This window comes from Eutrema salsugineum, unplaced genomic scaffold (assembly GCF_000478725.1).
Source record: "Eutrema salsugineum unplaced genomic scaffold, Eutsalg1_0 scaffold_4, whole genome shotgun sequence".
NCBI lineage: Eukaryota > Viridiplantae > Streptophyta > Magnoliopsida > Brassicales > Brassicaceae > Eutrema > Eutrema salsugineum.
In genome coordinates, this window is record NW_006256686.1 from 4,084,452 (window position 1) to 4,110,528 (window position 26,077).

Here is a 26,077-nt window from a genome sequence, read left to right on the forward strand (position 1 = left end):
ACATAAGCGTTTTATATTTATGGATTTAATGTCTTTGTTTTATTTTTATACAATAATTTAAAATTTTTCAATTGTTTCAATATATTCACGAGCTAGACATTGCTCAGCATGTTTCTTCTCCCCTTCCTAACAGGAACTTGAATTTAATGGTGATTAACAGTATGTATTGTCACCAAAACGAAGGAAAACTCAAAACAACTATTTCCTTCAACAAAGAGAATGTATTTGTTAATGCTTAAAACTCTACTTATTAAAAGTCAGTGGTGTCCTGGAGCTGAAGGCACTATCTTACCAATGCTTCAAAACTCTACTTATTAACCAATATGTTGTATTTGTTTGTTCGGATAATCTTGGGCTGCTTCGCTGCAAAATCTGAACTTTAAATCATAGTTTGATTCACCTTGTAAATACTATAACAGATTTATAGAAAGATTTCACTTTGTAAATACTATAATATATTTATAGAAAGGCAGCAATAAGAAAAAAAAAGAAACATGAGAATGTTTTAAACAATGAAACCATGAAGGAGCATCGACCAATTAAGAAAGAGGGAGGAGTTGATTACCAACTTAACCAGGCAAAAACTATTGCAGTTACCGGTTAGAAAAATTTATAATTCGCTAGCTATTGGGGACTTTTTTTTCTTACTCGGGTTTTGATTAATTTTGTTTATAATGTCATTAGCATAAGTCGAAGATGTGAAGTGCATCGCTTGGGCACGTGAGAGAATTTGATAATAAAAAAGTGATGGTAAACACATGCTGTTTTTTTCCGATCCTTTTAATGAGTCGAAAAAACAATGGCATCGACTCTTTGTGTGAACTTCTCTGTTCTTACATGATTCACTGATTTTACCAACCCAGCTTTGAAAACTAATAAATGTTTTGATAATTAAAAAGGATTAGTAAAAAAATGTTGTTTCTTCCGATCATTTTAATATAAGTCAAAAACACAATGTCATTGACTCTGTGTGAACTTTTCCTTTCTTGCATGTCATTGATTTTACCAACCTAACTTTTAGATAATAATCAATGTATCATATGATTATGAATATCACAGAGGGGTTTTAGTAAACTAAACAAACATTTCATCCCATCCATTACTCTTTAAGCCTACACAAACTAAAAAATGTACATTGTTTACTCTTTACGCCTCCAATAAAGAGTACACATCATCCATAACATCATCCGGAAACGCCTCCACTAAGCTAAGAAAATTTAAAAAAACGCTTTTGCACCTAAGACTCAAACAATTTTTTTTATTGTTTTTGGCATATTAAGTGTTCTTATATATTTCACATAATTACAAATAAAAAAGAAGAGTTCGGAAAAAAAAAATGGCGATTCACCACGTATATTCAGCCTACGCGTTAATCTTTGTCAGCATCACCACCTTTTGTTCTCAACGGTGTACATCCCAGAAAAATAGATTCCCTGAAACATCAACATATCCCTCTTCGTTTGGTCTACTTGCAAGCCAAAACAACTGGAGATATCATCACACATCTCTCTCCTAACAAACCAATAGCTTTCTTGGTCAACGTATCAATTGGCAACCCACCAGTCATACAACATCTCCACATGGACATGGGCAGTGATCTTCTACTACAAGAAAACAGGAAATTAATAACTACGTTTTGCTACTAAAAACGTAGTCGCTAAATTTTGTGACTATCCAACGACTGATTAACGACGAACTTACGACTGCGGACAACCAGTCCCCAAAACGTCGTGAACTAGTGACTAAAACTGTCGTCACATATTAGTCGCTATTTAACGACGAATTAGCGACTAAAATGTAGTCACGATATATCAGTCGCTAAAAAGTCGGTAAATTTGCGATTAATTTGCGACATATGCGGCTTGTCGGTATAATTAAACACGTGTAATACGTTTTTAGGTTGGTGTACCGCTTTTTAGCGACAAACCGTTAGTAGTCGCAAAATTTTCTATATATTGAGATCCCATTTTTGTTCCTCCTCATTAGTAAGTGTGCTACCATTTTGTTAGTTGCACTTTATAAATTCCCTTTAGTTGTATTTCTTACAAAGAAAGGTGAAAAAAGAAAAGAGGTAAGAAATCATCATTACTATAAAAGAAAGAGTGCCTCTCGAGGGGCTGCCACGTCCGATGTGAGAAGCTTCCTGAGGCCGCCACGTCATGTAATGACAAACCAATCAGGTTATGTGGTTTAGGCAGGTCATTATCCACGTGTTGAGAAGCGTTTAATCAGATGCGTCGTCGTTTGGGATTGATCTGTGTGAGTTCATTGTGCGGGTCGGGCCGTTGAAAGCGAGTGTGGTGTCGGTGGTGGGAATCGTTGAAGGTCCTCTCTGGTTTGCATTTGATTCCGCTTACCGGAAAGCGAGTGTGGTGTCGGTGGTGGGAATCGTTGAAGGTCCTCTGTGGTTTGCATTTGATTCCGCTTAATTCCCCTTCGAGTTTGTTTTTATTTTCCGGTTTTAATTGAAACGTCATTCTGCTTCTCTGCATTTGTTCGACTGAGTTCGGACGGTTAGCACGCCGCTGTTGTGGGGGAAACAATTTGTGTCGAGGTTCTGTCGGCTTGGGGAAAGCAATCAGTGTGGAGATCCTGTCAGGTTTGTACTAATTGTTGCTCCCCACCGTTTCATGCGTGCCTCTCGAGGGGCTGCCACGTCCGATGTGAGAAGCTTCCTGAGGCCGCCACGTCATGTAATGACAAACCAATCAAGTTATGTGGTTTAGGCAGGTCATTGTCCACGTGTTGAGAAGCGTTTAATCAGATGCGTCGTCGTTTGGGATTGATCTGTGTGAGTTCATTGTGCGGGTCGGGCCGTTGAAAGCGAGTGTGGTGTCGGTGGTGGGAATCGTTGAAGGTCCTCTCTGGTTTGCATTTGATTCCGCTTACCGGAAAGCGAGTGTGGTGTCGGTGGTGGGAATCGTTGAAGGTCCTTTGTGGTTTGCATTTGATTCCGCTTAATTCCCCTTCGAGTTTGTTTTTATTTTCCGGTTTTAATTGAAACGTCATTCTGCTTCTCTGCATTTGTTCGACTGAGTTCGGACGGTTAGCACGCCGCTGTTGTGGGGGAAACAATTTGTGTCGAGGTTCTGTCGGCTTGGGGAAAGCAATCAGTGTGGAGATCCTGTCAGGTTTGTACTAATTGTTGCTCCCCACCGTTTCATGCTTTGTAATGTTATGTTCTGAGTTCATCATTCCAGATAGTATGTTTGCCGGTTATGGGTTCTGGTTACTTTTTACAAGAGATGAACTGTTCGGTTTGTTTGTCCTATTTGAGTTGTGGTCGTGGACTGGTTTGCAATGTTTTTTTTTTGTTAGTAAAATGACAATTCAAGGTGCTTTTGTTGATTTGCTTTGCCGTTAGATAGCTAGCTTTGACAATGTGTTTATATTAATGATTTGAAAAGCAGAGAATGTGGTACAGCAGTAGATAATTTCTTAGCAAATGTGGTAGACTACGTCAACAAAGGCGAAGTGAGTTATATATCCCATATTATTTTGTTACAGTTGATGATGCCTACCTTTAATGACTAACATACCAGTTTTTCCCGGCAATCTCATAGGCACATTTTGTACGCCTCCAAATCGCAAAGGTAATGTACACAACACACTGGATTTGTAAACATACATAGAAAATACATGATCATTAGCAATCATTAATAAATGGTCACATTTCAAAAACAGACATATCCAGAGAAGCTAGAAAAAGGCGGTATGACATTCTAAAGGCTAAACGGAATATCCAAAAAACTACTAGCGCGATAAGACAAGGTAGACTAACATAATTCCATTGTCAAACTAGAATTTGTCCTAACCAACTTGATTCTTTGTACAGGATCAAAAAGAAAGCGACCAGAACGTGAGAACAACCTCACTGCTTGTAGCTATTGTGACGCTTTAGTCTGGCAGAAAGAGAGCAAAGAGAGGTCAAAAGATGGGAATCAGTTATATTCGATTTGCTGTTCAAAAGGAAGGGTTTCGCTACCACCTATACGAGAACCTCCCGAACAACTGAAAAAGCTTAAAGAATTACCTCATTTCAGAGAGAACATCAGAGTTTATAGTTCTCTGCAAGCATTTACTTCAATTGGAGCCAAAGTTGATCACTCACTGATGTCAGGAAAAGGACCTTTTGCATACAGAATCCAAGGCCAAGTCTACCACAGGCTAGGTTCTTTGATACCTCCTCAAGGAAAACCACCTAAATTCGGCCAGCTCTACGTTGTAGACACAAGGAATGAAGTCAAAAATCGCATAAACACAATGTCAAGAAACTCCAATTCGTCACAGCTCCAAGAAAACATTGTACAACAATTGATTGAAATGTTGGACCAACATAATTGGTTAGCTGGGGAGTTTAGAAAAGCAAGAGATAAATTTGAATCAAACAATCATGAAGAGTTCACCATACGTCTTCTTCGAGTCAAAGAGAAGGGAAGACAACATGATTTACCTACTGCTGATGAAACAGCTGGACTGATCGTAGGAAAGTTTGCGGAGAGAGATATAATTGTAGAATTCAAGACATCCCAGCTCCAACGTATCTCTTGCTTGCACCCACATTACATGGCTCTACAATACCCTCTTCTGTTCCCTTACGGAGAAAGTGGCTTCCATTTGAACATCCCATACGTCAGTGAACAGGGGAAGAAAATCTCCCGTGAAAATGTTACAATCCGCGAGTTCTATGCTTATCAGATTCAAACAAGATTGTCTGAGGGAAAGACAATTATCTCTGGAGGCCGTCTTTTTCATCAATACCTTGTCGACGCATACACATGTATAGAGGAAGAACGCCTCAAATTTCAAAGGCTTAACCAAAAGAAACTCAGAGCTGAGCTGTACAACAACATTCGAGACGCAGTCAACAAAGGAGACAGTGATGCTAAATCACTAGGAAAGAAAATCATCTTAGCTGCAACATTTACGGGAGGGCCTAGATACATGATAGAAAATTATCATGATGCAATGGCTATATGTCGAGCATACGGAAACCCACATCTGTTTATAACGATTACGGCTAATCCAGGATGGCAAGAAATCACAGAGCACTTGCGAACCTATGGAAACGACACTGCCAATGACAGGCCAGATATCAGCTGTCGAGTGTTCAAAATAAAATTAGACGAACTAATGTCAGATCTCAAGGATGGAACATTTTTTGGCCCGACACGAGCAGGTATCATATTATTATTTCTGTAAGAGTTTGTAAAATTTCATAGCTTGCATATGTAGTGTACTTATTTCAACTATTTTACAGTTGTCTACACCATAGAATTCCAAAAAAGAGGCCTACCCCATGCGCATATTCTCCTATGGCTAGAAAGAACAGAGGCAGACGTATCTCTGCTCCAAATAGACAACATCATTCAAGCTGAGTTACCTGACGAGAAAGAAGACCCTGAAGGATTTGAGTTGATAAAAAAACACATGATGCATGGGCCATGTGGTGTTGACCGGCCAACAAACTCCTGTATGGAAAACGGCAATTGTTCAAAAAAATACCCAAGGGCTTTTGTTTCAACAACAACTACAGACAAGGAAGGGTACCTCATCTACAGGCGTAGAGATATTGAGGGAAGATTTGTCATGAAAGGTTCAACAAAGCTGGACAACCGGTATGTCATTCCACATCATATGCCTTTATTAAAGAAATTCAAAGCGCATATTAATGTAGAGTGGTGTAACACTTCAAAGGCAATCAAGTATTTGTTTAAATACATCACAAAAGGAGTTGACAAAACAACGGTTGTTTTTCAAAACACCTCAAGTCAAGAACAGAGTAAATCAGCAGAGAAAGTAGAAATCGACGAGATCCAGAGTTACCAGGAATGTAGGTATCTGTCAGCTTGCGAAGCCGCTTGGAGAACGTTCGCTTTCGACATACACCATCAAACACCACCAGTCCAAAAGCTCACAATACATCTCGAAGGAGAACAAAGTGTGGTTGTTGATGAAGAAGATGATTTAACAGAGGTTGTTAGCAGATTTGGAGTGCACCAAACTATGTTCACGCAATGGATGGCAACAAACATTCGTGATCCAATTGCACGAACCCTCACCTATATTCAGTTCCCGAGATTCTTTATTTGGGATAAATCAGGGAGGACATGGTGCAGGCGACAAAGAGGATCCTCCATCGGCAGAATAACGAACATCAGTCCTTCCGCTGGGGAAAAGTATTACCTACGAATGATGATCAACCACGTCAAAGGAAGTCGAAGTTTCGAAGAGATAAGAACAGTCGCAGGCATAATATACAAAACTTACAAAGAAAGCTGTTACGCTTTAGGTCTACTGGACGGTGATAGAGAGTGGCACGAAGTCATGGTTGAAGCGTCGCAGTGGGCCACCGCTTGGCAGTTACGTGAGCTTTTTGTACTCCTATTACTGTATTGTGAAGTTGTAGATCCTCTGAAACTGTGGAATAATTGCTGGAGAAGTCTTGGTGAGGACATGCTTCGATTGCAACGCAGAAGACTGGGTTTCCAAGGTTTGAATCTAGATGATGACCAAATTCAGCAATATGTTTTGCTTGAATTGGAAAAGCTGCTTAGCTACAGTGACAAGTCATTGGCCGACTATACAGACATGCCAGTTCCTGAAAAAAACATCCTTGATAATTTGAAAAACAGTCTGATAACAGAAGAGAAAAACTACAGAGCAGATGACGAACAAAAGACACACAGCGAGCTGTATTCAACACTCAATTCAGACCAGCTATCAGTGTATGAAGCTGTTATGAATTCTATTAATAGCTCTACAGGGAAACTATTCTTTCTCTATGGTCCAGGAGGCACTGGGAAGACATATGTGTATCGTACATTGATTGCAAAACTACGTTCTCAAAAACGCATAGTCCTACCCGTTGCAACCTCAGGAATAGCTGCGACACTTATGCCTGGAGGAAGAACTGCTCATTCACGGTTTAAAATACCAATAGATCTCTATGATGATTCAATGTGTGAAATAAAGGCTAATACAATGCTTGCAGAGTTGATTCAAGAAGCAGCTTTGATCATCTGGGATGAAGCGCCAATGGCCCATCGCAATACTTTTGAAGCATTAGATCGCACACTAAGGGACATCATGAGATATGTGGATCCTACTGCAGCAGAGAAACAATTTGGTGGGAAAACGGTTCTTTTAGGAGGTGACTTCCGACAAGTTTTACCAGTCATTCCAAAAGGTACCAGACAAGATACGGTCTTAGCAACGCTCAACCGCTCTTATATGTGGGAAAATTGCACCGTTGGTATACTTTCTAAAAACATGAGAGTGAACCAGGATGAAAAAGAATTTGCTGATTGGTTGTTGAAAGTTGGGAACGGAGAAGCAAAAAGTGTTTTTCCATCAGAAGATGGTATGGAAGATGAACACATAGAGATCGACAAATCACTTTTGCTGCCTGGAAAAGAAGCGCCATTAGAAGAAATACAGAAAGCAACCTTCCCGGACCTTGAAACTGCTTTCACAAACCGAGAGTATTTACGGGTCAGAGCTATCCTTACCCCGAAAAATGAAACAGTCGATGAGATCAATAATTTTTTCTTAGACAAAATCAGTGGCGAGAAAAAAGAATACCTCAGTGCTGACACCATAGGAAGCGACGATAAAGATGTTGAGGGAGTTAACCTGCTCTACACCACAGAGTATCTAAACAACCTACGGGTTTCTGGCTTGCTAACATAAACTCGTCTTGAAGAAGCATGTTCCGGTTTTACTACTCAGAAAACATCAATCAAAAAGAAGGACTCTGCAATGGCACAAGAATGGTGATTACACGTCTCGGAGACAGGGTGCTCGAAGCTGAAATTTTAATCGGGAAGAACGCAGGGAAGAGAATCCTAATACCTAGGATAAACTTAACTACAGCGGATACCGAATGCCCATACAAGATGAGAAGAAGACAATTCCCTATCAGAGTTTGCTACGCTATGACAATTAACAAGAGCCAAGGCCAAAGCTTGCAACACGTGGGAATTTACCTGCCTAAACCAGTTTTTGCTCATGGACTGCTCTACGTTGCTCTCTCCAGAGTAACATCGAAAGAGGGATTGCATATTTGGAGCGAAGCAGAGCATAAAAAAGAAAAGCAAGGAGTCAAAAATGTCGTCTACAAAGAAATCTTCAACAACATAACCAGGCAGCAAACCAGTAAGTCTAATTCAAGGATATGTAGACATAAAAAAAAATCAACTCTGGAAAAAAGTACTTATATACTATACACTTGCAGGTGAAAAGAACCAAGACCAACAATGAAACATGAAGCAACTGGAAAACGACGATGGATGACATCAAGGAAAAACCCAACAGAAGCATGAAATAGTATTTATATATTAATGTATTACTCCGATATGAACATGTACTTTATCAAGTAGGAAAAAACGTAGAGAAGCTCTTTTTATATCCTGAAAACCATGAAATTTCATTCATTCTCAGACAAAATGAAAAACAAAATAACAACCACCCGAATAGGAAATCAATTTAATGAATAAAAAAATTAAAATGACGTACCAATTCTAGAAATGAAATAAGCATATGAATTGGAATGTGCATTAGCAAGCCTCAAAATACAAAAAAAGAAACCTTCTTATTCTTGATCCAAACAGATTCTACGGGTCAAACAAAAGTAAAGATTAATCCAATACATTCATTGGAACGCAATGAATCTAAAAAATTGAAAAGACAAAAAAACGAATTACAAGAAGACCCTGAGACACTATAAAAACTCACTGAAACAATTGCCTTGAAACATAACTCCACTTTCACATAAAAAACAAGCAAAGGCTACGAAATGTATATCTGGAATAAACAGCAGAAGATCTGGAGGAAGATAGAGAACACAACGAAAACCGGAGAGCTATATTACCTGAGGAAATTGGTTTCGGAAGCCTATGGATGCTCAAGTTTCGAAGAGCTACGAACAATTCAAGGAGTAACATATCCAACATACAAAGAGAGTTACAACGCCACAAGAATCTCCGCTGCAACATCCACTGTTCAAACAGCAGAAGAACCGTCATAAAAGGTGATGAAATTCTCTTATACTAAGTGTTATATCCAATTTACGGTAATAAAATCAACCAAAGAAATCAAAAATGCAGGAACCCAAAATTTCAAGCACCGACAAGAAAAAATCACAACTCGATTTTGTAATTTTCCAGTTAAAAATGAATAATCATGAATAATAAATTCAGAAAACTCGAAAAACCATTATGCTAAAGTCATACCAGCTTCTCAGTGTATTGGGCTTTAATGGGCCAAATGAGGAACAACATTTATATAGAGATACCACCCGCGGCGTAGCGCGGGTCTCGCCCTAGTAACTCTTATAATAGAAAGAGAGTTATAATTTTAATTTCCAAAATGTATGGAAATTATAATTATAATAATTTTAGAGATTGAGTGTATAAACGAATCGATGAAAAGACGGGTAATTTCTCGGATGCGTTTATAGAAGGAGTGTTGCAAATAATCAGACTATACCACAAAGCAATGGTGGTAATTTTTTCTGCCCTTGTAGTGTATGCAAAAACAACAAATTTTTGTTGGGGAGAAAAATTTGGAATCATCTATACAGTAAAAGGTTCATGCCAGATTATTATGTTTGGTATAAGCATGGGGAAGAAATCACTATGGATTATGGAACTAGTTATAGTAACACTCAGTTAAGTGGGAGTGAAGAAAAAATGGATAATATAGTTGAAGATAGATATGTGGATATGGTGAATCACTACAAGAAAACAATCATTTTCCAATGGTCCATTACGACGGTTTAAAAATCGTCGCAAACTTACAACGATTGTACGACGATTTTACGTCAAACCAAAAAAACGTCGTAAAACCATCGTACAAAAAAATCGTCGTAACTGCGACGTATAATTTACGACGAATTACGACAATTATACATCGATAACGAGAGATTTGATATTAATTGCAAAATCGTCGTAAATTAGATGTAACATTACGACGAATATACGACGACCTGTATTTGATGTACACTTACGACGATTTTACGTCGATAAAGAAGTTAGGTGAAGAACATTTAAAACATGTTTACCTAACTAATGTCGATGAAATATTTTATCGCATAATCGACGTAAAATCGTCGTAATATTATTGTTGAATGTAAAAGCGATGTAAAAAATCATCGTAAAAGCGTCGTAAAGCCCGAAATTTTGTTATAGATAGATCTTCATTCCTTCTTTCATTCACAATACATCATCATTCAAACATAAGAGCATCATCATCCTGGAGACCCATTGTAGGTCTCTTAAACCTTAGTATAGTGTTGCAAATCCTGATATATTGGGTTTTCCATTGCTGGAAACCCGAATTAGTAGTTATTTCTTTGAAAAAAAGAAGTAATAATATTAAAAGGTTTACTCCATTCACGTGGCTAGACATGATACAAGAGACCGGCTCTTTTATTGTCTAATCAATAAAAAGAGATAGTATTTTGAGTTTATTTCAAGATGTCTATATACGAGCTAAGAAGCTGGATGTATATGCGTAAAGATTCAGATGGGGCGTTGACAGAAGAGTTCAAGAACGGGTTAGAAATATTTATGTATCAGGCTACAAATATAGAGAGAACGAAAGATAGCGGGAAGATGTTTTGTCCTTGTTTAAAATGCAAGAATACGAGGTATACACTAACCAAAACCGTGTGGACGCATTTAATAAATAGAGGGTTTATGCCGCAATATTTTGTTTGGTATCTACATGGAGAAGATATGAAAGTAATACTCATGGGAATGCTGGTAATAGTAGTAATTATCAAAGTCATGTTGATTTTGATGAATCGAATTATGGTCATCAGCCTAATCAATATCAATCTGATCAAAGTCTAGATCATGATAGGATGCATGAGATGGTGACTGATGCATTTCATGAAACGCATACTGGTAATGCTGGTAATACTGGTAACGATTTTATAATTTGTTAGACAATGCTAATCAGCCAATCTACGAAGGATGTAGAGAAGGCCTGTCTAAATTATCGTTGGCAGCTAGGATGATGTCAATTAAAACAGATCATAACCTGGCTGAGGTTTGCATGGATGATTGGGCCGATCTTCTGAAAGAGTATCTATCGGAGGATAACTTGGCAGCGGCAACATACTATGAAATACAGAAGTTGATTTTTAGTCTTGGTCTACCTTCTGAGATGATAGATGTATGTGTTGACAATTGTATGATTTTTTGGAAAGATGATGATCAGCTGGAGGAATGTCGATTTTGCCAAAAACCAAGATACAGGCCGTAAACTGGTGGGCGTAAAAGGATACCCTACCAACGTATGTGGTATCTCCCTATAACTGATAGGTTAAAACGGCTTATCAATCTGAAAGGACAGCTGCATCAATGAGATGGCATGCCGAACATACACAAGTAGATGGAGAAGTTGTTCATCCATGAGATGCAAAGGCATGGAAACACTTCAATATGGTATACCTAGATTTTGCTAAGTTCAAACGGAATGTCTATCTTGGTCTGTGCACTGATGGTTTTAGTCCATTTGGTATGTCTGGTAGACAATATTCATTATGGCCAGTAATCCTAACTCCTTATAACCTTCCTCCAGATTTGTGCATACATAGGGAATTTCTTTTCCTAAGTATTTTGGTTCCAGGTCCCAATCATCCAAAGCGAGCTCTTGATGTATTTCTGCAGCCACTCATACATGAGTTGAATCAGTTATGGTATACCGGTGTTCGCACATATGACTGTTCTACGGGCAAAAATTTTACTATGCGGGCTGTGCTTATGTAGACAATAAGCGATTTCCCCGCTTATGGTATGCTATCAGGATAGACTACACATGGGAGGTTATCTTGTTCTTATTGTCTTCATCGAACTGATGCGTTTCAGCTAAAACATGGTAGAAAAACTTGTTGGTTTGATTGTCACCGGAGGTTTTTACCAGATAACCATCCATATCGGAGGAACAAGAGGTTATTTATGAAGAACAAAAGTGTACATGTCCCTCCACCCGTAAATTTAACAGGAGCTGATATACATGCGCAAATCGAGCATTGGGGGGCAGAGGAAACAGTAACGCGTGGGGGAAACTGTCACATTCCTGCAAATATGCCTGAAGGTTATGGAGTTCATCATAATTGGCACAAGAAAAGTATCTTTTGGCAACTACCCTATTAGAAAGATCATCTGCTCAGACACAATCTTGATGTCATGCACATTGAAAAAAACTTTTTTGATAACATCATGCATACAGTTATGAACGTAGCGGAAAGAACAAAAGACAATGGTAAGTCAAGATTGGACTTGCTTGATTTATGCAACAGAAGTGAGTTGCATATACTGAGAAACGGGAAAGCACCAGTTCCTGTATTTCGGTTGAGTGCAGATCAAAAGTCAGCATTGTTCAGATGGGTTTCTCCTGACGTTAAATTTCCTGATGGGTATGTTTCTAATCTTTCTAAATCTGTTGAGAAGGGGGTAAAGTTTTCAGGGATGAAAAGCCATGACTGCCACGTGTTTATGCAACGATTATTTCCATTTGCATTTTCTGAACTCTTGCCCAAAAATGTCCATGAAGCTATTGGAGGCATTGGTGCTTTTTTCGGGATCTTAGTACACGAACATTATCAGTTGATGTAATATCACAACTAGCATCGAATATTCCAATCTTGTTGTGCAATTTGGAAAAGATCTTCCCACCATCATTTTTTGATGTTATGGAACATCTTCTTGTTCATCTCCCTCATGAAGCAGAGCTCAGTGGACCAGCTCAGTACAGGTGGATGTATCCGTTCGAGCGTTTCATGAAGCATCTTAAGGGTAAAGCCAAAAACCTAGCTAAAGTGGAAGGCTCAATTGTGGCGGGAAGCTTGATGCAAGAGACTTCGCACTTCACTTCGCACTATTTTGCACCGAAAGTACGAACACGCAAAAGAGCTACTCGTCGATATGATGATGGATGAGTTGGCCAAACATATGCAGTTGAGGGTGTACCTGACATATTCTCGCCGATTGGACGTCTTAGTGGAAAACTAAAAGAAGTTTGGTGGTCGAATGAAAAAGATTATCACAGTGCACATACGTATATCCTGCTAAATTGCGAAGAGTTATCATCTACAAAAGGTACTTTATTAATTACAGAAGAATAATATATATATATATATATGTCAGTCTTAATTAACTATTTGTTGTTTTCTCAGCACATTTGTTGATGAGGTTAAAGAATGCATATCTGGGGTTTCTGAAACTGAAATCAATGATCGTAAAGATCAACACTATGCCCAGTGGTTAAAAGCGCAAGTACGTATAAAATTTTAATGAAAAGACTACTTTGATATATATCCAAATGATCCGGATGATTTTCCAACATTGTTCCATGCAAAATCAAGAAATTAAGAAAGTTTTTTTATTATTAGGTAGACCCGAATGATCCGGATGAATTTCCAACATGGTTCCATGAGTTACTACTAGGTCCGATGACAAAAATAACTACAGCCTCCATGTATTTCACTCGGGGCTATGTTTTTCACACATACCGTCACGGTGCAAAGCGGGCGACAACTAACTATGGAGTTTGTGTGAGGGGTGAAATAGATTTTTATGGAGTTCTCCAAGAAATAATTGAAGTGGAGTATCCTGGATTGTTAAGGCTGAAAACTGTTCTCTTCACATGTGATTGGTTTGATCCAACTGTTTGAAGAGGGGTACGTCTAAACAAGTTTGGAGTTGTTGACGTGAATAAATCACGACGGTACAACAGGTTTGAGCCATTTATATTAGCTTCTCAAGCAGAACATGTAACATTTATGCCATACCCCCGAGTTCGATCAACAGGAATCTCATGGTTAGCAGTAGTTAAAGTGGCTCCGAGGAGCAAGATTGTAGGGGTTGAGGATGTTCCACTGCAACAGGATACTTGCGTAGATATGACTGAACCAGATGTTGATGAGGAGATTTTCTTAATTGACCCTCGGAACAGGCAAGTTGAAGATCTTCCCGATGATACAGAAGAAGAAGGTGATGATGAGTTTGCTGAAACCGATGATGACGATTTGGCGGAAGACGACGGTGATGGTGACGAAGTAATAGAGGAAGATGAATTTGATTGATTTTCATGCATCGTATTTAGTGAATGTTTGTTATTATGTAATTTGTAACCGTGTTTTTTTGAATTTTTTTAATGATAAAAATATCGATTTTACGACCGTTTTACTACAATTTTTATAAACCATATACCCTAAGTTTAGGTTTTAAATCCTGAATGAATAGGGTTTAAACATTACAACGACTTTACGACTATCAGTCATAACATCGTCGTAATATTGAAATCCAAGATTTTGAATCTTTTATATCTGATTGGTTGTAAGGTATTTCGCAAATGTTTTTGATTGGTTATCTTATTTTATATGAAAAGTTGTCAATCTGATCAAAATCAGAAATTTGAAAAAAAACATACATATTTACAAGTTCATGCATGTTTTTGTAAATGTTAAGTAAAAAGTTATAAATTAGATTTGAGATTTCAATATTTATTATCTCATGTACTAAATCCGTCATACATCCAAAGTTATGAACCTATTGTTATATGTTAGTATAAAATAAGCTTTGCGTAGTTCTTTATGCAATAAGCCTTTTGAAAAGTTTAGAGTTTGATAACTTTTTTAATAAACATCGTAAAACCGTCGTTAAACCGCCGTAACGTTGATGACAATTATACATCTGACAGCCCCCGGATTGGCTCCAGATCTGAGGTACGAGATTATAAGTGTTGGCATATTACGACGGTTTTACGACGATGTAGGGTTTAGTCGTCGTAAAACCGTCGTAACGGTCAAACGCTGTGAACATGACATGTGTCATGTCATGCACTGGTACAATTGTTATACAACCAAATCGTCGTAAAATCGTCATAACGTTACAACAATTTTACGACGATCACAAAATCTATATAAGGGACTCGAATTTTCCTCCTTCGTCGCTCATTCCTCACTTCTTTCTCTCTCTCTACAAATAACGCTCTCTCTCTACCTCTCCCTCCTCTCCAGCTACTTTGTAAGTTTTCTTTTTTTAAATTTGTTTCATTATAATTTTGTTTAATTTTTAATAATTAGATAGATATAATTAGGGGATTTAGGGTTTAGGTTCGGAATTTAGATAAGCTCAAAATTTATAATTAAATGATAGAATTAGTAATTATATTTCATTTAATTTTGTAGATTATTCCGATATGGCTCCTCGGGCAAAGAGGTTCACTACCGACAGATGGTAGATCTGGACGGTACGGATCCATCCGCCTCAGCGACAGAGTCCGTCATCCCGGAGTCCTCCGGAACACAACGAACGGTTTCGCAACCGGTCGTTGTACAACAGCCTGCACCGCCTCTACCACCACCAGCTGAACCAGCAGCAGCCCCGATACAGCATGTACCGTATGCCCAATTTACGGTACAAGATCTTCTACGCCAACCAGGTCGTGAGAGTATGAACAAACTCGATCCAGATCGAGCCCCGGGGACATTTTGGTACGAGATTTTTTTTTTCAAATTTTTTTTAAACGAAGAATATTTATAATTAATTGAAATTAACTTAATTTTTATTTGCATTTGACTAGGTTTACGACCGACAACGCAGTAAGTACTTCTTTAAATTTTTGATTTATATTATTATTTTTTATTTTTTACAATAATTACTAACTTTTTGTTTTTTTATAGCAAAACTGGAATTGGGAAACTTCCGCACACAGACGTGTGGAGACGGCCTTCAAAGAGAAGGTCAAGTTCCGCCTCAACAACACCGTTTCCGACTGGAAGCGGAAGTGGGAGGTCGACGGCGACAAGGCCAAGCCGGCGCCAATGGCCAATACCGTCTGGCAGGGTCTGGTGCAGTATTGGTTGACTCCGCACAACCAGACTAATGCCGCCAAGTGTTCCACATCCAGGTATTTTAATTTGTGTTTAGATTAAATTAAAATATGTGTTTTAATTTAATACAATTCTAATTAATATATTTTTCAGGAACGCTACTGACGATGCGGGAAATCGGAAGAACGTCCCGCACACTTCCGGTCAGATTCCTTTTGCCGGGAGACGACTTATGATAGTAAATTTAAATTATTAAGTTTTTGTTTTTAAATAATTAACTCTTATTTATCTTATTAATAATTTTATTTTGATTTTGTAGGTCGAAGAAAACGGAGGAGAACTTCCTCCGATGACGAAGGTCTTCGCCGAGACCCATAAGAAGAGGAACGGCGAATTAAAGGATCCTCGGGCGGAGGAGATCTACAACGCCGCCTGTGCGCGGATCGAGGAGCGGCAGACGCAGCTCACTCAGCAGGCGCCTCCGACGTCTCCCGGAGGTAGCTCGGTCCAATCTACCCCGACGCTGACGGTGGCGGAGATAAACCAGAATTTTGAAGAAGTAAGATCTTTTTCTGATTTAATGTAATTTTAACTTTATATTATACTTTTTAACATAATTGTTTTACATATTTTCAGGTTGCCCCTAAGAAAAAGAACCGGGTTTTAGGGATGGGATCCATCCATGATACCCCAGTCGCTACGGCAACTGGTCATGTCCGGGCAGCGGATCCGCTTATCCGCCAAGAGATCCATCAGATGCGGATCCAGTACGAGACGAAGATCGACCCGTTGTACGGTATCTTCGAGATTATGGAGTTGTCGGATCATCTGCTTCATATTCTAGGAGGCAACCACCGGTGTAGACGGACGAGGATATGTTCCAGTCTCTCGGGGTTGATTCTCCTAGAGCCGGGGATCAGGCGCCGGAAGCCTCCAACCGAAGACCCGGGGATCAGACGGCGGAAACCTCCAACCGAAAACCCGGCAGAGAACATGTAGAGCAGGATGATGGGGAGCAGGACGATGACGGGATCGACATTAGTTTAGATTTAGATCTTTAGGGTTTTTTTAATTATTAAAATTAATTTTTATTTTGAATTATAATTAAAATTAAAATTGTAAATTATTTCTTTTTTTAATTTAAATTTTAATTCGAATTAATTTATTTTTAATTTCATTTATAAAAAACGTCGTATAATCATCGTAATATAATTATTATTAATTTATTAAACCGTCCTATATTCGTCGTAACTCGTACGATTACGACGAATATACGTCCGTGTTTTACTACGGTTTTACGACGAAATGATAAAATCTTTTACGATTGAATTACGACGAAACTTGCGTCGTATATTATACGACGATCCCACGTCGATTTTTAACGACGACTTTATGATGGTTTCGCTGTATACCAAATCGAGGCAATCCGATGTAAAGTCGTCGTAAGCTGTACGACGCGTTTACGACGATCTTTTTCCGTCGATGTTACGATGAATATAAACCGTCGTAGATTATACAACGATTTTACGACGATTTATCTATTACGACGATGAGTTTACGACGATTTGGAAATCGTCGGTAGTTCGTCGTAATAGCCCTATTACGACGAACTAGCGACGATTTTGGCCGTTGTAAAACGGTGTTTTTCTTGTAGTGAATGATGCATTTGTGATAATTTTCGTCAAGATGAAAGCAATTGTCTAGATGAAAGTAATGAAAATGTAGAAGAACTTGTACGTAATCATCCCAAAAAGTTTTACGACTTGTTAGAAGCTGGGAAAAAACCATTATACGATGGTTGTCATGAAGGGCATCACAGTTATCTTTAGCTGTTCGGTTCATGCAAAATAAGACAGATTATAATATGAGTGAAAAGTGTTTGGATTCATGGGCCTCATTGTTGACTGAGTATTTACCAGATGGAAATCAAGCAACCCGTTCTCATTACGAGACAGAGAAATTGATGGGAAATCTAGGCCTTCCTTTTCATAAATTTGATGTTTGTATCAACAATTGTATGATCTTCTGGAAAGAGGATGAACATTGGGAGAACTATACCTTTTGTCAAGCACCAAGATATAAGCCTAACGAAGGATGGCGATCAAGAACCAGAATACCATATAGTCGTATGTGGTATATACCTATAGCTGACAGATTAAAGAGAATGTATCAGAGCGAGAAGACAACAACGGCAATGAGATGGCATGCTGAACACCAAGCCAAGGATGGAGAAATGTCACATCCCTCTGATGCAGCAGAGTGGAAATATTTTCAAGATCTACATCCACAGTTTGCTGAAGAACCCAAAATGTTTATCTTGGATTATGTACAGATGGATTTAATCCATTTGGCATGTCTCGTAATCATTCGTTATGGCCTGTGATCTTGACTCCTTATAATTTACCGCCTGGTCTGTGCATGAAGACAAAGTATTTGTTCCTGACAATATTGAATTCAGGGCCAAATCATCCACGAGCTAGTCTTGATATATTCCTCCGACCTCGTATTGATGAGTTAAAATATCTATGGTCTACTGGAGTGAATGCATATGATGTGTCCCTGAAACAAAACTTTAATTTAAAATCTGTGCTGCTGTGGACGATAAGTGATTTTCCAGCGTACGGTATGTTATTAGGATGGACTACTCATGGTAAATTGTCTTGTCCAATTTGCATGGAAGATACAAAGGTTTTTTATCTCCCTAATGGAAGGAAGACATGTTGGTTTGATTGTCACAGAAGGTTACTTCTACAAGATCATCCATTAAGAAAAAATAAAAAAGACTTTTTGAAGGGTAAAGCCATGAATGACTACCTACCAGAGTCTTTGACTGCTGAGCAAATATATTCTGAGCGGATAATCAGTGAATCCTGGTAGAACATCTGAGTGCGGTGGAAATGGTCATGAAAAAAAGAAGGCTGGATATGGTAAGCGGCACAACTGGCACAAAGAGAGTATTTTCTGGGAGTTGCCATACTGGAAGAACCTAAATCTCCGGCATAATCTTGATGTGATGCATATAGAAAAGATTTTTTTTGACAACATCATGAATACTCTTATGAGTGTGGGGGGTAAATCAAAAGACACAATCAAGTCAAGATTGGATATACAGCGATTCTGTGATCAGGCACACTTACGTGTTAATGATAATGGTGCAACTCTTTTTCATGTATACACATTGCAAGAAGCTGAGAAAAGAAGATTATTAGAATGTGTGAAAGTGGTACAATTCCCAGACGGTTATGCATCTGATCTAGCTAGTTGTGTTGATATAGAGAAGGGAAAACTTTCTGGTATGAAGAGTCATGACTGCCATATTTGTATGGAACGGTTACTTCCGTTTATCTTTGCTGAACTCCTAGATAGGAACGTTCACCTTGCATTATCAGGTACGAACCAACTCTTTTGCGCAATGGTATTTCTACAATATGATTATAATCTAAACAAACTAACTAATTGATTTGAAATATTGTAGGGATTGGAGGTTTTTTTCCGTGACTTATGTTCTAGAACTTTGCAAAAAAACAGCGTCCAAATTATGAAACAAAACATAGTACTAATCCTATGCAACTTGGAAAAAATCTTTCCACCATCATTTTTTGATGTAATGGAGCATCTGCCTATACATCTGCCATACGAAGCTGAACTAGGAGGGCCTGTGCAGTATAGGTGGATGTATCCTTTTGAAAGGTTTTCAAGAAGTTGAATGCAAAAGCAAAGAACAAACGATATGCGTCAGGATCGATTGTTGAATCATATATCAATGACGAGATCGCTTATTTTACAGAGCATTATTTTGCCGCACATATACAAATGAAATCAAGGTTATGTTCACATTATATTCATACTTAATTATATGCAGCTACGACATGTTTAATAAAACTTTTGTCTCATTTGGTCAGGCTAACAAGATTCAATGAAGGTGAAGTCCCAATCTTTACTGTCCCTGGAGTTCATGATATATTTACTCATGTAGGTCGTCCTAGTGGGCAAATGCACGAAATATGGCTATCAGAAGAAGACCATCAAATTCTCCATGCATATGTTTTGCGAAATTGCGAATATTTTCAGCTGTTTGAGAGGTATATATGAACTGACATTATTAGATTCCACATGATTTCTCATATAAAACATGTATGTGTCTGTCTTATATAGAATGTTCGAAGATTATATATGTGCAAAATATCCAGATCTTTTCACAAAAGATATCTCTGCAAAACGAGCTGCCGAATATCCAGCATGGGTGAAAGATTATGTATGTTTAACTCTAATTCAGATATATATGTATATTTCATATTAATTTCACACTCATGTAACGTTCATATATATATGCAGGTTACTTACTGGAACACCCGAAATCCTTTTCCAATTTGGGTTCAAGATATAATCCACGGACCAGTGAATAAGGCTAAAACGTGGCTCATCTACTTCACTAGGGGATATTTGTTTCATACGCAGAATCATGGTGTGGGCCGAAAAACATGTAACTATGGATATGTGTGAAAGGAGAAAATAATACGGATGCATCTGATGAAGCCGATTTCTACGAATCTTAACTGATATCATAGAACTCGAGTACAAGGGAATGGTAAATTTAAAAATTATACTTTTTAAATGTAATTGGTATGACCCTGTTATTGGTAGAGGCACTCGAAAAAACAATGGCGGCGTCACTGACGTTAATTCATCAAGAAGATACAATAAGTACGAACCATTTATCCTAGGTAAGTAGATATATATATATGTAGAATTCAAAAATATATGGCCATAGTTGACATAAAATATGCTGATTAAGACCTTTCTATATTTTGATCTTGCACAGCCTCTCAAGCTGACCAAATTTGTTATATTCCCTACACATACCGAAAGAAACCGAAGCAATTGTGGTTGAACGTGGTAAAAGTGAATCCAAGAGGAAACATTAATGGAGAATATGAAGAGAAAGAACCAACTCTTTTACAACAAGTAAATGATGATCCTGTAATGCTGACTACAATTGAAGATCTTGTGGTTGATAATCGAGTACTCGGAGTAAACTCCATAAATCTTGATTTCGATGTTGAAGATGCTGAACCAGATGATGAATTTCAGTGTAATTTGTCATCCTCTTGATATATTCATAATTTGTCATATTTAGGATTGCATTTTTTGTCCAAAGATTGAGTCTCATGCATACATTTAGCTAGTTTTGTAGAGTTTGTCCTTGGTTCTAGCTTTGTTTAGGATTTGCATTAGGTCCTAGAGTGTCCTGTATTTTTGGAGTATTCTCAGATCATTTGGAGACTTTTGGGAGCAACTTGGAGCTAGGATCATGGAGGAGCCCTCACCTGTGTACAGCAACTCGGACAGATGGTTTGGTACAGACAAAACCCTCAATTTGATCGCGTGGGACGAAGGACTTGCAATGCGACTCAACCTCCGGTGTCTTCATCAAGAATTCAGAGGAATGAGTCTAGTTTCCAGAACACTTGAGATCGTCCCATTTGGAGTTGTGAGCTGAAAGTTCCAGCGATCGGAAGAAGTGCATGTCTCGGAGCTGATAAAAGACCAAAGCAACGCGCGTCAAAAAACTAGCGGAACGGAGCCTTTGCCGACGTCACCTGAGCTCGGGCCCTTCACCAAAGTTGAAGATATCTGAGTCTTATGTTCACTGAAACTAGAATCACACCATTCGGACCAGTATCCTAGAAGTTACTCTTCCCGGAGTGTGAAGTGGTCTGAGGAGACCTGAATGCTGTGAGATAGTCTTGCGACTTGGTTAACTTGCAACGCCTGAAGATGAATGCCTGGAGGTTAAGCTGCGTGTTGAGATGTGCGAGTAAGGTGTCACTGGATAAATTCTAAGGTTCCCGAGCAAGAAAAATGCTAAGTCCACAACTGTGCGACTTGAGCATGCGAGTTGGCCAAGCCTGGAACTGAACCGCATGAAGACTCGCAATCTACACCGGCTCGGTCATGCGACTTGGAAGTGATGGAGACCAAGCCGCACACATCCCTGAAGGCTCCTTCTACATGGTCGTGTGAGTTAAGGAGCAGAGAAGACTTAGCCGCATGAAGGTTCGCAATTCACACCTAGATGGGCATCCGGCTGAGCTTACATGGATTTCATCTCGTTCAAGCCTCTCTCTTCGGTTGTGCGACTTAGGCATGCGACTTGGGATTACATGAGGACCAAGTCGCACACATATTCTCCCCAGATTTCGTCTTGGTCATGCAAGTGAAGAGGAAAAGGACTGAATCGCACAAAGACTCGCAAAACACACCTAGATGAGCATGCGGCTGAGACTAAGGGAACTAAGGCTCACAAGACTGTTTTTTCACCTGTGCGACTTGGGCATGCAACCTGGGAGGCTCCTGACCAACTCGTACATTCGTCACTTTATCCACTAAAGCCGGGTCAGGACCCGGTTTGTTCCGGGCTTACCCGGTTCGTTTTTAGAGACATATATATAGTTTTTAGGGTTTTATCCCCAAGACTTAAACTTTATTCCTTGTTTTCTTGCCTCTTTTGTGAAAGACTCCCCTTTTGAGAAGAGTAATATCGATTTTTAAGGGTTCTAATCAACAGAGTTTGAGAAATCTTTGTGTTTAAAGCTGTCTTCTTCTTAATCTATCATCTCCATCTTCATTTACACACTTCTAATCATGATTAACAACACATCTTGCAAAGGATCTAGTGTGTTGATTATGATTAGTAAGTAATCCCCATATTAAGGTCTTAGATATGTAGATTAGAGTGCTTAAGTGGTAGATTAGTGAGCTTAGGGGTTAGATCATTCATATTCCATTCTCTACAACCTGTTCTTAATGCTAGATCCATACACATCATATGTGGTCTAGATTCTGGGCATTTCATGCACCAAAAGTGTTTGATGAAATGTCTGAACCAAGGTTGTTAGAGGTTTAAGTGTTATTCATCATGGAAATGATTGTTCATATGCTTAAATGACAGATTAAACTGGTCCTTAATGCTTGTTGATTCATGTTTCACTAATGATGATTAGGTTAGAAACTGTTTTAGCATAGAAGTTGATACATTCATGAGAGGATTAGGCTTAATTAATGATGTTTAAGTTGAATGGTTTGCTTGATCACATGATTCATTAGCTCACTAGTTTAACACTGAAGGCACCCTAATCCACTATCATGTCTAAGATCTCTCTCATCATCATACATACATTCTCATCATCATTTTGTTATTTGCTTGTCTTGGTTTGATCACTTCTTTAATCATTAATCTTGTTTTAAGTTTTTAGTTGTCATTAATCAATCAAAACCTCACATGTTTACTTGAATTGAGAAACTGATCACATAGCTTAATGTCTATCACCATATTCTTGGATTGACAACCTCTTTTGTGCTATTTTGACAAGGGGATTGATAGCCCTGAGACCTAAAAAGTCTTGTCTATCAATTGGTGCCGTTGCCAAATTGTGGAGTGTTTAGCATTAGGCTCTGATCTGTTCTTGAGATCAAGTACTCATTTTTTTTTTTTTTTTACTGATTACTTTCAAGTTCTGTTTCTGCTTTCAAGTGTATGAACACCAGGTCAAGGCCAAGAAGCTGTGGTCCACTTTTCCCTCTCAACGACAACATTAATCTTTTGGTACCAAGGAGGAGAAGGGACAGGCGTGGAAGACAGATTGATCAGGCTGATATGGAAGAACAAAGAGACCATGTGGTTGACATGGAGCAACCGGCTCAAGAGCAACAGGCTCAGGGTAATGGAGCTGGTAATGCAGCTGGTAATGGAGTTGGTCAAGGGTTACATCAGGGTAATGTTCATCAGGAACAGGTGCATCAACAGCAAGCTTATGTTCACCAGGGACAAGCTCCAGCTCATCAGCAGAGGCATCAGGCCAATGTACAGCAAAGACAACAGGTGCACCACCAACATCAGCCCTTCCAACACCAGCAAAGGAGATATGAGCAGCCACAGGTCTATGTTGGAGAGAATGATAGGGCCAATGCTCATCAGTATGGAGCTGGAATTCAAGCACCACCTGTGCAAAACAACAACTTTGAAGTGAAGGCATCCTTGTTGAATATGGTTCAGAACTCAAAGTTCCATGGATTGGCAATTGAAGATCCCTTGGAACACTTGGATCAGTTTGATAAAGTGTGTGACCTGACAAAGATAAATGGAGTTTCTGAGGACAGTTTCAAGCTCAGATTATTTCCCTTCAGTCTTGGTGACAAAGCTCACCAATGAGAGAAGAATCTTCCAAGAGGCTCCATTCAAACCTAGGAGCAATGCAAGCAGGCATTTGTATCTAAGTTCTTCTCCACCTCCAGAACTGCTAAACTGAGGAACCAAATCTCTAGCTTCACTCAGCACAGCAATGAGAGTTTTGGTGAAGCATATGAGAGATTCAGGAGTTACACCAACCAATGCCCACACCATGGGTTTAGTGAGGCTTCTCTTCTCAGCACACTTTATAGAGGAGCTCTTCCCAAGATTAGAAACCAGCTGGATACTACCTCCAATGGAAATTTTCTGGGAAAGGAGATTCATGCTGCTTTAGAGCTAGTGGAGAACTTAGCAATGAGCAATGACACTTATGGTGAAGACTATGACAGATCAAATAGATCTGAAGGTTCAAGCTCAGAACAGAGGCTCACTAGAGAAGTTAAGGAGTTGAGGAATGAATTGGACAAGTTGAAATTCACCACTCAAAAGCCAATGCACTTTGTAGGAGAGTATGAAGAACCTTCTTAAATCTTTGAGAACATAAGTGAAAAAGGTCTAACCCAGGAGGAGCTTAACTACATTGGGAATCAGAGGTTCCAGAGATATCAGTATGGCAATGCCAATCAAAACCTCTCTTACAGGAATCCCAATGTAGCTAACCCACAAGAGCAGGTCTATCCCAATTCTCAAGCTCCAAAGAACTTTGTTCCCAAGAACAACTTTCAAGGGTCATTTCAACCCAAGAATCAGTTTGCTCAGAATCAGGGTTTTGGTCAGCAACAGCAACCATTTCAGGGTACTGCTTTCAGTTCACAGCAACAGAAAAAGGCACCACCAGGGTTTGGTCCACCACAGTTCCAGCAGCAAGCACCGGTTCAACACCAGTTTCAGCCACCAACGGTTCAGCAGCAGCCACAGATGGAGTCAGATATGGTTGAGATTCTGCAACAACTGCTTCAGGGTCAACAGATATTTGCAAGCCAGAATGCAGCCATGCAGCAGGAAATCAAGGAATTGAAGCAAAACCAGGCCTCAAGCTCAAGGAATCAAGGCCATCTACCTGGAAAGCCTGAACCCAACCCCAACGAATATGCTAAAGCCATTACACTGAGGAGTGGAAAGGAGCTACCTGGTATTGAACACAACAATGTGATCATTGAGGACAATGATCAAACTGAGGGGGAGGCAGCCTTAAAAGATGATCAAGTTGCTGAGAAATCAAGGAAAGAAAAGGGTAAAGAGGTAGCAAAGGAACCTGAACCAGAAAAGATATATGTGCCACCACCTCCATACCAACCCAAGCTCCCATTTCCAGGGAGATTTAAGAAGCAACTCGTAGACAAGGCAAGAGCTGTATTTGAGAAGGCACTCAATGAGACACCACTCACAATGCCTCTCATTGATGCATTTCTAATGATGCCAAAGATGGGTAAGTTTTTGAAGGATGTCATTCTGAAGAAGACTAAAGAGCTTCAAGGCATGATGGTACTAAGTCATGAATGCAGTGCCATCATTCAGAAGAAGTCCATTCCAAGAAAGCTGACTGATCCAGGGAGTTTCACGCTCCCTTGTGCCATTGGACCTCTACTATTCTCTGGATGTCTTTGTGATCTGGGAGCATCTGTAAGTTTGATGCCATTCTCCATAGCAAAGAAGCTTGGCTTTAGAGTGTTCAAACCTGCAAGGATCTCCTCTTATCCTTGCAGACAGATCAGTTAGATTACCTGTTAGGATGTTGGAAGATCTGCCTGTTAAGATAGGTGGTTTTGATGTTCCAACTGATTTTGTTGTGCTAGAAATGGATGAGGAACCAGTTGATCCTCTTATCTTGGGTAGGCCATTCTTGGCCACAGCAGGTGCTATTATTGATGTGAGAGGTGGGATCATTGAGCTTCAACTTGGGTCTGAGAAGCTTAAGTTTGATGTGAATGAGATGATGAAGAAACCCACCATAGAAGGTCAATGCTTCTATGTGGAGACAATGGATCAGTTGGCTGATGAGTTGCTTGAGGAACTGAATACTGAGGACCCTCTTCAAG

At 39.1% G+C, this 26,077-nt stretch overlaps 1 long non-coding RNA gene and 1 other non-coding gene across 2 annotated transcripts; both read right to left on the bottom strand.

Annotated features, from left to right (window-relative positions):
• Positions 1-342: 342 nt before the first annotated feature.
• LOC112084650 lies at positions 343-7,615 on the bottom strand. The gene is made up of 3 exons (XR_002898323.1): positions 7,585-7,615; positions 3,522-3,610; positions 343-372 (listed from the first exon to the last, which is right to left on the bottom strand). It is a non-coding gene; the product is annotated as an uncharacterized LOC112084650 (long non-coding RNA).
• Positions 7,616-24,149: 16,534 nt separating this feature from the next.
• LOC112084683 lies at positions 24,150-24,256 on the bottom strand. Its single transcript, XR_002898344.1, has one exon. It is a non-coding gene; the product is annotated as a small nucleolar RNA R71 (small nucleolar RNA).
• Between the last annotated feature and the right edge of the window lie 1,821 nt (positions 24,257-26,077).